The sequence below is a fragment of the Schistocerca americana genome, chromosome 2, assembly GCF_021461395.2.
Source record: "Schistocerca americana isolate TAMUIC-IGC-003095 chromosome 2, iqSchAmer2.1, whole genome shotgun sequence".
In the NCBI taxonomy this organism is placed as follows: Eukaryota; Metazoa; Arthropoda; class Insecta; order Orthoptera; family Acrididae; genus Schistocerca; species Schistocerca americana.
Window position 1 is genome coordinate 641,240,850 of NC_060120.1, and position 15,671 is coordinate 641,256,520.

General features: G+C 48.0%; 3 non-coding genes across 3 annotated transcripts; all 3 read left to right on the forward strand.

Moving 5' to 3' along the window:
* The first annotated feature begins 6,401 nt into the window (after window positions 1-6,401).
* Window positions 6,402-6,483, forward strand: Trnas-gcu. Its single transcript has one exon. It is a non-coding gene; the product is annotated as a tRNA-Ser (tRNA).
* An 838-nt stretch (window positions 6,484-7,321) lies between these two features.
* On the forward strand, window positions 7,322-7,403 carry Trnas-gcu. The gene has a single exon. It is a non-coding gene; the product is annotated as a tRNA-Ser (tRNA).
* A 768-nt stretch (window positions 7,404-8,171) lies between these two features.
* On the forward strand, window positions 8,172-8,253 carry Trnas-gcu. Its single transcript has one exon. It is a non-coding gene; the product is annotated as a tRNA-Ser (tRNA).
* The last annotated feature ends 7,418 nt before the right edge of the window (window positions 8,254-15,671 follow it).

Below are 15,671 nucleotides of genomic sequence, written 5' to 3' on the forward strand. Positions count from 1 at the left end.
TGTGGCTACAGAGCCATTGTGATTTATGATGGGCAGCCGAGAACCTGTGCGGGATGTGGTTCCACCGAACATATCCGTGCTCAATGTGTCCAACGGCGCGTGGCGCAAATACCGGCCGGTGAGCGTGCGCAGCAGGGCCCGACGTCTACGTTGCCTATATCATACGTCGCCGCCGCCCGGGCTAACGTTACCTCGGACCCTAGTTTCGATGTTTCGCTAGAGAGTCTGCGCGAAGTGCAGGAAGGCGTCACGCCGATGGATACGAACGACGTCCCAACTGTTCCTTCTTCACACACCTCGAAGGGGGGCGATACTCACTCGGAGCAGGGGCACCAACCGGACACCGAAAGTATTCCGGCGGGCGTTCCGGTTCGAGACGACAAGTCCGACGTGGACCGGGTGGAGTCGAACGAGCTGGCTGGCCACCAGCCCCCGCGGTCTCCCAAATCACAGAAGAAACGCCGGCTAGCACATCAAGGGGCAGAAGCAAAGGCGCCAATACTGCGTGAAAAAGCGAACCACGTACGACAGAAACTGACTGAAGTGACTGAACCACCGTCGTCGGCACCAGCAAAACGACAAAAAAATCCCGGACGGACGAATCGGACACTGATCTCGGACGATTACCCTCCGGCGACCCTGCGATAACAGATGCAATGGATCAGACCCCTGTATCTGACGTATCCAAGCTCTCGGATTGCGGTTTGCCAGCGGACAGGTTCGTGTGTGATTGGTCGGATGACGTGGAAGAGGGTGGTCGGGAAGATGATTTCGTAAAGGATCGGCGACGTACAGATAGTCCGTTATCGGAAGCTCAAGCTGATGTGTCCCACCAGCAACAAACGGCTACCGCCGGCGTCGGCACAGTGGCTAATGACGTAGACTTCTTTTAGAGGATGTTCGCCATTAACATCCATCCTCGGCTTATTGTCACCTAGATCTCTGTTCTCATGCCGTCCTTGCAAGCTTACCGAATTGCGACATTGAACATCAATAAGATCAGTAGCCCACTAAACTTAACAAATCTTCAAGATTTTCTCTATGCCGCTGATATTGATCTCATCATGCTGCAGGAAGTGACCAATATTAACCTTGACCGTATCACAGGCTACAATGCCGTCGTTAATCCTGGACATGGCTCTGATCCAGGGACGGCGATCATGGCTAAGGAAGGGATAGTGATGTCACATGTCGAGCGCCTGGCGTCTGGCAGAGGTATAGCGACTACTATCGATACTACTAGATTTATCAATCTCTACGCCCCATCCGGCTCTGGGAGACGCCGACAGAGAGCAGAGTTTTTTAAAGATGACATTGTGCCACTTTTTACACCACCTTCGGAACAACTTATATTCGCTGGTGACTTTAACTGTGTCCTCAGTCCCAAAGACCAGACGCCGAACTTCAATCCGTCCGCCGAGCTTCGCAATCTCATTGACGAGTTGACTTTAATAGACACGTGGGAGCTTCGACACGGTGACAGGCCCGGATTCACTTACGTTACTGGCCACTCAGCTAGCCGCATCGATAGAATCTACGCATTATCAAGTATGAGGGAACATGTTTTGCAGGCTGAGCTATGGCCGACTGTCTTCACAGATCATGTGGCATATATATGTACCGTCAATTTAGCCAAACAAGGGACGTACAGGGCAAGGGGACCCTGGAAACTAAATGTGGCGTGTTTACCAGAACCCGGGTGTCACACAGTCTTCCGCAATACGTGGGCAGCCTGCGAACGAAAGTTTCCCGCGTATGATTCTGCCATTACGTGGTGGGTAAAATGTGCGAAACCCGCCTTAACAAAAGCGATGAAGAATTATTCCCGAGATCGATGTGCCTGGCAGAAGCAAACCCTGGAATTTTACTTTCAGTGTTTGAGAGATTTATATCGAGAAGATGCAACAGTCATAGCAAATCGTATGCATATTAAAAGAATACAGGCTACGATTCTAACCCTTAAACGGAAGCAATTGGAAGGCTGTAAAGTCAGGACGCGTCTGCAAAACGCTGTACAGGACGAAACGACATCAATGTACCATGTTATTCGCGAACAGAAAAGGGGGCGCAGAAAGATATTGACAGAACTGCACACTGCAGATGGTCGATTCCTAAACCACCAGCGCGACATACGAGACGAGATTTACAAACATTTCACAGCACAGTTCACGGAACACCCAGTGGATATGGCGGCGCAGCACGTCCTTCTGGCACGCCGTTTTGCGACATTGACCACGGTAGAAGCAGACGGCCTCGCTGCGGTCATAACTGAAGATGAAGTAGAGGACGCCATTCGAGGGAGCCCACAGAATAAATCGCCTGGCCCCGACGGATTACCGGCTGAGTTTTATCGCACCTTTCGTCACCATTTAGTTCCAAAGTTGACCTTGGTCTGTAATGATATCTTAAAGGCTGGAAGTGATATCTTAAGGGAATTCTGTGAAGGCATAGTGGTATTGGTACCCAAAACCCCAGCGGGAAAGACAGTCGACAATCTCCGACCGCTTACGTTACTTAATACCGATTATAAGATATTCGCGCGGGTCATGATGCAGCGATTCAGTACGGTACTTAGTACTGTCACGGGGGCCTGCCAGACGAGCGTTGGGAACTCTAGAAACATACAGCAGACGTTAAGTGCATATAGAGATATCATAGCTACAGCCGCCGCTTGCGACATGGGATGCGCTCTAGTCTCGTTAGATTTTGAGAAAGCATTCGATAAAATCAGTCACTCATATCTTCTGTGCGCGATGGCAGCAATGAACTTTCCACGGAAAGTTATTGACACTGTTACACTCCTGCTGCGAAACGGTACGTCCAAGATCTGTCTCAACGGACAACTCAGTAAACCTATTAATATCGCTCGGTCGGTACGACAAGGTTGCCCGATGTCAATGGCCTTGTTTGCAGTTGCTCTTGAACCCTTACTGTTCTCCCTGGCGCAAGACCTTCCGGGAATACGCATACATGGCCAGAAGATCGTATGCCAAGCATTTGCGGATGACGTCAGTTTCGTGGTGACGAAAGATGAAGATTTGGAACGCGCGTTTCAGCTGATATCCACTTATGCAGCCGCATCAGGAGCGAAAGTCAACTGTAAAAAGTCTGGCATTATGGAACTTGGTAGAGGACTCGAACTTGGCAATAGCCAATCACTAAAAAGAATGACAACATTTAAATGTCTCGGCATTGAATACACGCGCACCATCCGCTGCACGTCTGCTCTTAATTATCGAAAATTATTGGCACAAATTCGGGCCGGCATACGGCAACATCATTTGCGAAATCTCAACGCCATACAAAGAGTGTTTTTAGTCAATACTTACATTGTTTCTAAAGTGAATTATGTCGCACAAATCCTACCAATACCAAAGGTCATCGCACAACGAATGCTTGCAGCGCTCGGACACTTTGTCAGTAGGGGACACATTTTCAAAGTCCCATTTGCAACTTTGACGCTCCCCTTGGGAAAGGGCGGCCTAAATCTGACAGATGTTTACCACAAAGCGAAAGCATTATATATCAGCAACATGTATAAACAATGGCAACGATCACCAAATTCCTTAACGGCCCACCTTCTCAATGAAATTGCACCTGCCAGCATGACGCCTCCGGTAAACGTAAGTCACATCCCGACTGCATTTAGCCACTTTAGTACTTTTTTCCTCGAATACAGCTATATTCAAAGCAACATACCTGAGAATGATCTTTACCGGGTCAAAGCACTTTACAGCTGCCTGACGGACAGTAAGCCGCGCAACAGAATAGAAGTGAAGTATAGAGACTGCAACTGGGCCAAGATCTGGGAAAACATTCATGACGCACACTTACCATCGCAGGTGCGGTCTACATGGTACATGGCGGTCAATAGGATCATACCGACAAATTCAAAACTACACATGATCCACCTGGCAGACACTCCGAACTGCGTTCACTGTACTCACCTAGATACCATCGAACATCGCTTTCTATGCGAAAATGTGAAGGACATCTGGCTTCTCTTTGCACGGAAGCTCTCAAGTATGCTGCGTACTGCACCTAGAATGATTACTCCAGCTGGACTCCTCACTCCTGATGCCGTTCCATACCCTCCAGCAAAACGACGAGCAGTCACTTGGCTTCAAGGTCAGACGGTGTATTATATATTATCGGCGCCAGAAAAAAATAAAGAAGACTATTGGCTATACCTAATAACTCAACACCAGAAACTTCAACGAATCGACAAATATAGAGAAAAGTATGCTTTCTTTCTCCTCCGAACGTTGACGTAGAGAGATATTCCTCCAGGGCGCCGTCGCAGTCCGAAAACTCTGATGGATGGCCCTTTCACGACTATGATAGTCGCAATTAGGATTCGGAATGCGGCGATCGAACGGCCACGAATATGAAACGGACCACCCCGACAGTGGTGACGCTTTGGGGGATGATTCCACTCCTGTCGAGAGCTCTGCGAGATTGTTCTACGATATCCCCGTCGAATTTTGTAGATCTAATATTCAAATTATGCATTATTCGTTTCTTGTTTATTTAATTAGTAAGATTCGTTTATTGAAAAGAAGACGTATTTATGTTATGTTTGGCCTTCTCCTGTCAGAGGAAGAGAAGAGTTATTCCTTCTTGCTGTGGAAGACTCCAGCATCACCAAGTTTATTTTCATATATTCAGTCTCCCTCGGAAAGTGATGAGTTTTCTAACATTCCTGCAGAAGATTTCATTTGCTTCATTTTCCAAATCAAATATATTGGTAAACCAAATAACCACATGGATACTGAAGAGAATCCATTTGTTTCGTGATTAATTTTTTATTCCAACGGAGATTTTTGCTAATGGCGGAGCAGTCGAGCCGATGAAGGCACTTTTGGCAATAAAGAAAAAAAAAAAAAAAAAAAAAAAAAAGTGGTTAAGGCGTTGGACTGCTAATCCAATGTGCTCTGCACGCGTGGGTTCGAATCCCATCCTCGTCGAAGAATTTTACGTAAGGCACTCGTTTGCGGTCACTCCCTCTCCGTGCGAAACGCCACACAGTAGTAACAACGGCGCGTGTACGTGGCAGATAGAGTGTGTATTAGATTAGATTAGATTTACTTTCATTCCAATTGATCCGTAGTGAGGAGGTCCTCCAGGATGTGGAACATGTCAGAAAAACAACAATACATGACAAATATTTAAACTAAAACAAATAAGCTAATGTACCATTCCACAGGTCCCAAGTGGAATGATCGTCATTTTTTAATGAACACTAAGAGTCATTTTACAAATACTATTGCACTGAATTTAAAATAAAAAAGTTTTATATTTATTTATAAGGTAAGAAACATGTAATACAACTACTGTAATACTTATTTACAATGAACACATTACTGCACTGAAATGGTGCAGAAGTTAGATTATACTTACACACACACACACACACACACACACACACACACACACACAAATTTTTAGTGAACACATTACTGCACTGAAATTGTGCAGAAGTTATGTTGTACTTATATACAAATCAGTTGGTTTTCCTCAGAAATTCATCAATGGAGTAGAAGGAGTTGGCCACCAATAAATCCTTTAGGCTTCTCTTAAACTGAATTTCATTGGTTGTTAAGCTTTTTATGGCTGCTGGCAAGTTATTGAAAATGTGTGTTCCTGAATAATGCACACCTTTTTGTACAAGACTAAGTGACTTTAAATCCTTGTGAAGATTATTCTTATTTCTAGTATTGAATCTTTCTAGTATTGAAATACGAGACAAAACTGCGTACCAGATGAAAGCGCACAACATTCCATAGCGTATGCCCTTCGAATTAAACATCATTTCGAGATCTATAAACCAATCAAATTTCGGTTCCAGCAAAGAGTATGTTGGTATTTGCGAACGCGAGTTGTTATTTATATTTAAGTGCATACCTGTCGCAGTCATTTTAACGTATCAAGCCTATAATAAGTGACAGGGCCTACTAGAGAGACTTGACTTTGCAGACATCCGTCGCCAGTGGCCGCCCAAACACCAAGCTCCATCGCAAACAGCAGGACAATCTTGGGCTAGGGGGAACGTCAAAACCTTGCTAGCAATATCAGTGTAGCGTATCGAGCTGTACGTTTCGTTGCAGTAAGTCGTGGAAAAGAATGCACAGCACCTTTCTCATTGCATTAGACGACACTACATGTCGATACAATGCTTATTCCTGCAGTAAATAAGTGGGCCGGTGATTTTGCCCCGATCGGATATCGACGTGGACGGATGCTGTCATTAAACGATTCGCGAGTGGGAGCTTGGTCGGCTGCACTGCTGCATGGCATTAGACGATAACAGCGGCCCAGTACGATGTTTTGAATGCGTTTTCGAATCGACAAATGTCTTCCTTCGGCAAGCACTCGCCAAAGACACAGCTGCAGTTGCAGCAGACGAGGTGGCCGAGTGGTTAAGGCGTTGGACTGCTAATCCAATGTGCTCTGCACGCGTGGGGTCGAATCCCATCCTCGTCGAAGAATTTTACGTAAGGCACTCGTTTGCGGTCACTCCCTCTCCGTGCGAAACGCCACACAGTAGTAACAACGGCGCGTGTACGTGGCAGATAGAGTGTGTATGAAATACGAGACAAAACTGCGTACCAGATGAAAGCGCACAACATTCCATAGCGTATGCCCTTCGAATTAAACATCATTTCGAGATCTATAAACCAATCAAATTTCGGTTCCAGCAAAGAGTATGTTGGTATTTGCGAACGACGAGTTGTTATTTATATTTAAGTGCATACCTGTCGCAGTCATTTTAACGTATCAAGCCTATAATAATCCATCTGTAGCACAACTGTCGCCTTCCGACAGTTTGTTTAAAGCCAGGCCGCCATCTACAGAAGCGATTTGACAGGGCCTACTGGAGAGACTTGACTTTGCAGACATCCGTCGCCAGTGGCCGCCCAAACACCAAGCTCCATCGCAAACAGCAGGACAATCTTGGGCTAGGGGGAACGTCAAAACCTTGCTAGCAATATCAGTGTAGCGTATCGAGCTGTACGTTTCGTTGCAGTAAGTCGTGGAAAAGAATGCACAGCACCTTTCTCATTGCATTAGACGACACTACATGTCGATACAATGCTTATTCCTGCAGTAAATAAGTGGGCCGGTGATTTTGCCCCGATCGGATATCGACGTGGACGGATGCTGTCATTAAACGATTCGCGAGTGGGAGCTTGGTCAGCTGCACTGCTGCTTGGCATTAGACGTTAACAGCGGCCCAGTACGATGTTTTGAATGCGTTTTCGAATCGACAAATGTCTTCCTTCGGCAAGCACTCGCCAAAGAAACAGCTGCACTTGCAGCAGACGAGGTGGCCGAGTGGTTAAGGCGTTGGACTGCTAATCCAATGTGCTCTGCACGCGTGGGTTCGAATCCCATCCTCGTCGAAGAATTTTACGTAAGGCACTCGTTTGCGGTCACTCCCTCTCCGTGCGAAACGCCACACAGTAGTAACAACGGCGCGTGTACGTGGCAGATAGAGTGTGTATGAAATACGAGACAAAACTGCGTACCAGATGAAAGCGCACAACATTCCATAGCGTATGCCCTTCGAATTAAACATCATTTCGAGATCTATAAACCAATCAAATTTCGGTTCCAGCAAAGAGTATGTTGGTATTTGCGAACGCGAGTTGTTATTTATATTTAAGTGCATACCTGTCGCAGTCATTTTAACGTATCAAGCCTATAATAAGTGACAGGGCCTACTGGAGAGACTTGACTTTGCAGACATCCGTCGCCAGTGGCCGCCCAAACACCAAGCTCCATCGCAAACAGCAGGACAATCTTGGGCTAGGGGGAACGTCAAAACCTTGCTAGCAATATCAGTGTAGCGTATCGAGCTGTACGTTTCGTTGCAGTAAGTCGTGGAAAAGTATGCACAGCACCTTTCTCATTGCATTAGACGACACTACATGTCGATACAATGCTTATTCCTGCAGTAAATAAGTGGGTCGGTGATTTTGCCCCGATCGGATATCGACGTGGACGGATGCTGTCATTAAACGATTCGCGAGTGGGAGCTTGGTCGGCTGCACTGCTGCATGGCATTAGACGTTAACAGCGGCCCAGTACGATGTTTTGAATGCGTTTTCGAATCGACAAATGTCTTCCTTCGGCAAGCACTCGCCAAAGACACAGCAGCAGTTGCAGCAGACGAGGTGGCCGAGTGGTTAAGGCGTTGGACTGCTAATCCAATGTGCTCTGCACGCGTGGGTTCGAATCCCATCCTCGTCGAAGAATTTTACGTAAGGCACTTGTTTGCGGTCACTCCCTCTCCGTGCGAAACGCCACACAGTAGTAACAACGGCGCGTGTACGTGGCAGATAGAGTGTGTATGAAATACGAGACAAAACTGCGTACCAGATGAAAGCGCACAACATTCCATAGCGTAAGCCCTTCGAATTAAACATCATTTCGAGATCTATAAACCAATCAAATTTCGGTTCCAGCAAAGAGTATGTTGGTATTTGCGAACGACGAGTTGTTATTTATATTTAAGTGCATACCTGTCGCAGTCATTTTAACGTATCAAGCCTATAATAAGTGACAGGGCCTACTGGAGAGACTCGACTTTGCAGACATCCGTCGCCAGTGGCCGCCCAAACACCAAGCTCCATCGCAAACAGCAGGACAATCTTGGGCTAGGGGGAACGTTAAAACCTAGCTAGCAATATCAGTGTAGCGTATCGAGGTGTACGTTTCGTTGCAGTAAGTCGTGGAAAAGTATGCACAGCACCTTTCTCATTGCATTAGACGACACTACATGTCGATACAATGCTTATTCCTGCAGTAAATAAGTGGGCCGGTGATTTTGCCCCGATCGGATATCGACGTGGACGGATGCTGTCATTAAACGATTCGCGAATGGGAGCTTGGTCGGCTGCACTGCTGCATGGCATTAAACGTTAACAGCGGCCCAGTACGATGTTTTGAATGCGTTTTTGAATCGACAAATGTCTTCCTTCGGCAAGTACTCGCCAAAGACACAGCTGCACTTGCAGCAGACGAGGTGGCCGAGTGGTTAAGGCGTTGGACTGCTAATCCAATGTGCTCTGCACGCGTGGTCAGTTGGTAGTCGGCTCTCAGCCGTGGCAGCGTGCGGACGGCCCCGCGCGCTGGCCAGTGTTCCGCTGCAGGCGTTGTTTACTTCCGCGTCGTAGCTTTCAGGCTTGCGTCCGTCCACCGTGAACAACATGTCGAGCGCTTACCGCCGTGCGACCCTTAAAGTTTCCTTCCCAGCTGAACATGCGCGACCTCGTGCACATGAAGTTGAAACGTTCATACGTGAAGAAGTTCGTTTAGATCCTAACCACGTCATCGGAATCCATTTTTCGATCACGAGTAGTGTCGTTCATATTAAAATGACAAACACCGAGGTGTGTGAAGATGTTATTCGCCGCCATGCCAATGGACTTAAGTTCAAATACTCTGATGGTCACGTCGGAGCTGTAACACTTGAACTCGCAGAGTACGGTCAACGCACGATTAGGGTGTTTGAACTACCTTTTGAAGTGCCGAAGGACGAAGTTGTCTCTGCGTTACAACCATACGGTAACGTCATCGGTTACGTAGAGGAAAAATGGCAGACCTTCACGACCTACCATGTCCTTAATGGCGTGCGTCAGGTCAAAATTGAACTGAAAAAACATATTCCATCATACCTGACCATTGGCGGGGTGCGAGCCATTGTCATGTACGACGGCCAACCCCGAACATGTGCGGGATGTGGACAAGAAGGCCACGTCAGATCCGCCTGCATGCGACGCCGCCTGATCCAGACGCCGGTCGGCGAGGAAGCGTCCCCAGCGGTGATGACTCAGATCCCTGTCACATACGCCAAGGTTGCCCAGGAAGGTAGCATGTCTACACAGAGTCTTCCTGCTCCGTTGACGTCGTCTGATCAGGTAGATGCAACCGCTCCTGAGATTCCTTCTGAGGTGCCCCAGACGCCAGATCCTAACCTGCCGAATCATCGCAGCACTGTGACTGAAAATGCTACTGAAATGAACGTTGATCCGGGAGTGGTACCTACTTCTGCTTTCCTTCAGACTGGTCCGGAGTCAGACGAAAGCCATCCGCAATCGGACTCTGAACGACTTGTTCGAAAACAAGGGTCGACACGAAAGAGAAAGAAACGTAGCCGTACACCCCCTGATGAATCCATTCTACGGATGGATACCGGGGATGCAGACCCGAAGATGGACGACAAACCGATCTTTGATGACCGAAAGGCTGATGCGAAAGACCCGCCACAGGCGACCACTGGCAACGAACACCCCTCCTTACTGACGCCGTCGCCCCCACAGGTCGACGTTGAAGAGCGCCTATCCGATGAGACGAAAACTACGTCTCCTCTCCACGTGGATGACGTGCACAGCCGATGCCCTACCGCAGCATCAGTCTCCTGGGCGGACGACGTGGAGATCGAAGGGACTGGGGCGGACGCTGCTGATGATGGGGCACCCCCATCGGTTGCGCCCGCGCCCGCAAACTCTCCACAATAGCAGCCTCTTCAGCGGACCGGCAAGATCGACGACCTCTCGCTCCTGAAGAAGAAGCCCCGCCTGTGCCTGTGGGACTCCAACACCAGCATTATCGTGTCGCAACGATTAACCTGGCGACCATTCGTGCGCCCCACAAACTAGCGCTGCTCCGCGATATGATTTATGATGCGGACATAGATATTGCGCTTTTTCAGGAAGTGCATGTCGCCGATTTTTCACCACCACATGGCTTCACGGTGCATCTTTCTCCCGCTTCGGACACCGGTAGTGGTGTTGCCATCATCTTACGCGAAGGTCTTCCTGCCGAAGATGTCCTATACCTCCCCAGCGGCAGAGGTATGGCCCTTACTCTCTTTGGTGTACGCATCATCAATATTTATGCGCCGTCGGGCTCCAGCTACCGTCGTGAACGCAATGCCTTCTTCGCGAATGAAGTCACACCCCTTTTTATGGGACCACACGATGACTGGATCATGGGTGGAGACTTCAACTGCACCCAGCGACCTCAGGATCAATTGCCGCGTCACTCACCATGCGCAGCTCTGGAAACAGTCGTCACGCGGCTACAATTTGTCGACACGTGGAGACATGTTCACGGTGATCTTTTGGGCTTTACGTACCACACTGCGCACTCCTCTAGCCGACTGGATCGCATCTACATCTCGCGATCCCTAATTCAACACACTCGACAGGCTGAAATCTGGCCTGTTGCTTTCTCAGACCATGAGGCTTACTTCTGTGATGTTGTTCTCACAAGACAGGCAGTATGGCACGGACGTGGTTTATGGAAACTGAACACGGCACTTCTTAATTCACCTGACTGCCGACTTCTAATAGAAGACACTTGGATCACATGTAATAGACGCCGACCCACGTATCCGTCTACCATATCCTGGTGGATCCAATGTGCAAAACCTGCTCTTCGAAAAACTTTAATCCGGTATGGCAAAGATGTTGTCGCCTGGAGGAAGAGCACTATGGACTTTTACTACAGGATCCTACGAGAATGCTCCACGATGCCAGCCTCCCCTGAGCGCCATACAAGGATGAACCAAGCTAAGGCCCAAATCTCCAATCTCATGCGACGGCATTTGGAAGGGGCGATAGTACGATCTCGTACTGCTGATCGCATGCCTCATGAACATCCGTCGATGTACCATATCATCCAAGAACGACAAAATCGACGCCGAAATTTGATTCACGTCCTAACGGATCAAGAAGGGCGTCGCTACGTAACACAATCTGCCATAGGGAATGTGCTTCACGCGCACTACCGGCAGCTCTACGCCGCAGTTCCACATTCCCCAGAGTTGATCGAGGAAGTCTCACAGCTCAACTTCGGTGGTATCCCAGGAGATGCGACGATTGCCTTGATGTCGGAGGTGACTGATGAGGAAGTCCGCGATGCGATCCGGGCAGGAACCATCAATCGCTCCCCGGGCCCCGACGGTCTTCCCCTCGAATTTTATCGCACCTTCCGTGATTTGTTAGAGTCCACCTTCACCTCCATCTGTCGGGAACTGATGTCTCCGGAAGTACCTGTGCCGGACGCTTTCCTGGAAGGAATTATTATTCCTGTACATAAACCGCACGGTGGCAACAATATCAGTGATTATCGGCCCCTCACCCTCCTTAACAGTGATATGAAAATCTTCACTCGCCTTTTGGCAGCACGACTTAAAAACGTTGCCCGCTATGTTGTGTCGCCAGACCAAGCATCTTTGGGAGGCGACAACAATATTCGCACGGCTTTATGCCGCTACAGGGATATGATCGCCGTTACCCAGGCACAACGCCTCTCTGGGGCACTTGCGTCTTTGGACTTTAGTCAAGCTTTTGATAGGGTTGACCATTCGTTCCTCAAGGCCGTTCTCCACCATATGGGTTTCCCGGTCGCCGTTATCACGGTAGTGATGCGCCTTCTGCGGGGTGCCTCATCCAGGATTATGTACAATGACAGACTCACTCCACCGATAATAATAGGTCGATCCGTACGTCAAGGTTGCCCTCTATCAGCAATTTTGTACGCCTTTTCCTTGGAATCCTTGCTATGTGGACTAAGACAACGTTTGGTAGGGTTGTCCATAGATCGCTACCGATTCTGTTGCACGGCCTATGCTGACGATGTCGTCATCTGTTTACGTAATGCCGACGAAGTTCGAGCTGTTTTGACGTGGGTAGCGACTTATGGTGAGGCGTCGGGTAGCTCTTTAAACGTACGTAAGTCACACGTTATGTTCATTGGCACGGGACTTCCCGTGGAGTGCGTTACACCTCTCACCACCGTTGATACCATTCGTTGTTTGGGAATAGATTTTTCTTCTGATCTCCGGCGTTCAGCCACCATCAACTGCCGACGCCTCCTTTTAATGATCAGAGCAGGTCTTATGGACCATCGCCTTCGATCCCTAGATATTCTCCAACGAGCTCGATATGTCAATACATATATCGCATCCCGAGTTCCCCATGTAGCGCAAGTTCTACCTTTCCCGATTACTGTGGCACGTCGCATGTTGGCAGCGATGGCATCTTTCGTCAGCTCTGGGATGTTGTTCAAGGTTAACTATGCGACCCTTACTCTTCCCCGTGAACGAGGTGGGATAGGTCTGTTTCACGTGCCGGATAGAGCTCGCGCCCTATTTGTCAGCTGCCAGATGACGGTATGGACACGTTGCCCAACGAGCCTCACTGGTCTCCTCCTGTCGGCATACTCGCCGGTCTCACTGTCAGCCCCAGTGATGCTCTCGGATGTTCCGGCCCAGTTCCATTATATACGGTACTTCTTTCTGGAACTCAGTTATCTACGCCTCACCTTACCAAGACAGCTTTTACTCAAGACAAAGGCAGTATACAATGTCCTCCAATTAGGTCGTCCACCTAACCCGATTGAACTAAAGTTCCCCCAGGTTGACTGGCGTCATGTATGGCGCGCGGTGTTCGCCTGTTACCTTGACACGAATGTTCAATCTGTCTGGTACATAACTGTCAATGGTAAGCAAATCAACCAATTTCGCCTTCATCGTATCCACCTCGCCCAATCACCTCTATGCTCCACGTGTGGAGTGCCAGACAATGATGAACATCGGTTTGTTTGCGGACCGGCGGCGGAGGTTTGGCACTTGGTTCGACGTATTGTGGCTTTTCTAACGCGGGACATTCCGCATCGGATTACTCCTCTTTCATTATTATTTCCGGAACGTGACTATTTTCCTCGGACAAAGACCAATGCTGTGAATTGGATTCGCGGACATGCCATTCACTACTTATTTGGACAAACTGTAGACTCTGTACTCGATTTTTGGACATACCTCAATGACCGTCATTATGTCGTTGTCCGTCACCCAAAATACAGACAATTTTTCTCGAACTTCCTTGGGAGTGCTTTCCACGAGCCGCCTCGCAGCTGGAATGTGTTAAGCCAAGAGAGAAGAAGGTTTCCTGTTTGAACCAATGAACATTTCTGAACAATTGAACGGAACACATCAATTTCGAGAAGACGTGACTCAACATATTACCAGCGGGGCGCAGAAGGCCTCTGATCAATTACACAAAAAATAAAATAAAATAAAATAAATAAATAAATATAAAACAAAAAAAATTAAAATAAAATTCAGAAAAAGGAAGATTTTGTTTTGTTTTTAAGGATAGCCCTAACCTTGATTTCCCATATTTCCCCTGGTATATACGCAGCTCTCTGGGGTAGGTTTAGTCAGGAGCCAACGCCTGAAGTGGCCCAGATTATTTTATTTTATTTTTTATTTTTTTTCATTTTTATAGGATGAAAAGTGGCGGTGGCACTTGTTTTTTTAGTTCCATTTAAAAACAAAAAAAACAAAAAAAAAAAAAAAAAAAGTTGGTAGAGCACTTGCCCGCGAAAGGCAAAGGTCCCGAGTTCGAGTCTCGGTCGGGTAATTTTTTCTAAAAAAAAAAAAAAAAAAAAAAAAAAAAAAAAGTGGTTAAGGCGTTGGACTGCTAATCCAATGTGCTCTGCACGCGTGGGTTCGAATCCCATCCTCGTCGAAGAATTTTACGTAAGGCACTCGTTTGCGGTCACTCCCTCTCCGTGCGAAACGCCACACAGTAGTAACAACGGCGCGTGTACGTGGCAGATAGAGTGTGTATGCAATACGAGACAAAACTGCGTACCAGATGAAAGCGCAGAACATTCCATAGCGTATGCCCTTCGAATTAAACATCATTTCGAGATCTATAAACCAATCAAATTTCGGTTCCAGCAAAGAGTATGTTGGTATTTGCGAACGCGAGTTGTTATTTATATTTAAGTGCATACCTGTCGCAGTCATTTTAACGTATCAAGCCTATAATAAGTGACAGGGCCTACTGGAGAGACTTGACTTTGCAGACATCCGTCGCCAGTGGCCGCCCAAACACCAAGCTCCATCGCAAACAGCAGGACAATCTTGGGCTAGGGGGAACGTCAAAACCTTGCTAGCAATATCAGTGTAGCGTATCGAGCTGTACGTTTCGTTGCAGTAAGTCGTGAAAAAGAATGCACAGCACCTTTCTCATTGCATTAGACGACACTACATGTCGATACAATGCTTATTCCTGCAGTAAATAAGTGGGCCGGTGATTTTGCCCCGATCGGATATCGACGTGGACGGATGCTGTCATTAAACGATTCGCAAGTGGGAGCTTGGTCGACTGCACTGCTGCTTGGCATTAGACGTTAACAGCGGCCCAGTACGATGATTTGAATGCGTTTTCGAATCGACAAATGTCTTCCTTCGGCAAGCACTCGCCAAAGACACAGCTGCAGTTGCAGCAGACGAGGTGGCCGAGTGGTAAGTCCGGCTTTCGCCGCCGTGCAGTGCGGACGTGTTGTTATTTCCGCCTGCGGAGCGCGCGCGCTCGCTGTTGTTTACATTTCAGCGACCGTCACTTACGTGTCGCTTACGTGCACTAGAATCATGGCCAACCGTTTTCGAAAATCAACTTTTCGTTTCAACTTCTGCAACGACTACGCACGACCAAAGGCCTTGGAAGTGGAACGCTTCCTACGCGACGTTGCTAAGATCCCAGCTTCTGACATCTTGGGCATCCATTTGTCCATATTAAGCAGTACTGTGTACGTCAAAGTCGTCAATGACGCGGTATGTGAAAGAATACCTCGTGACACCAACCATG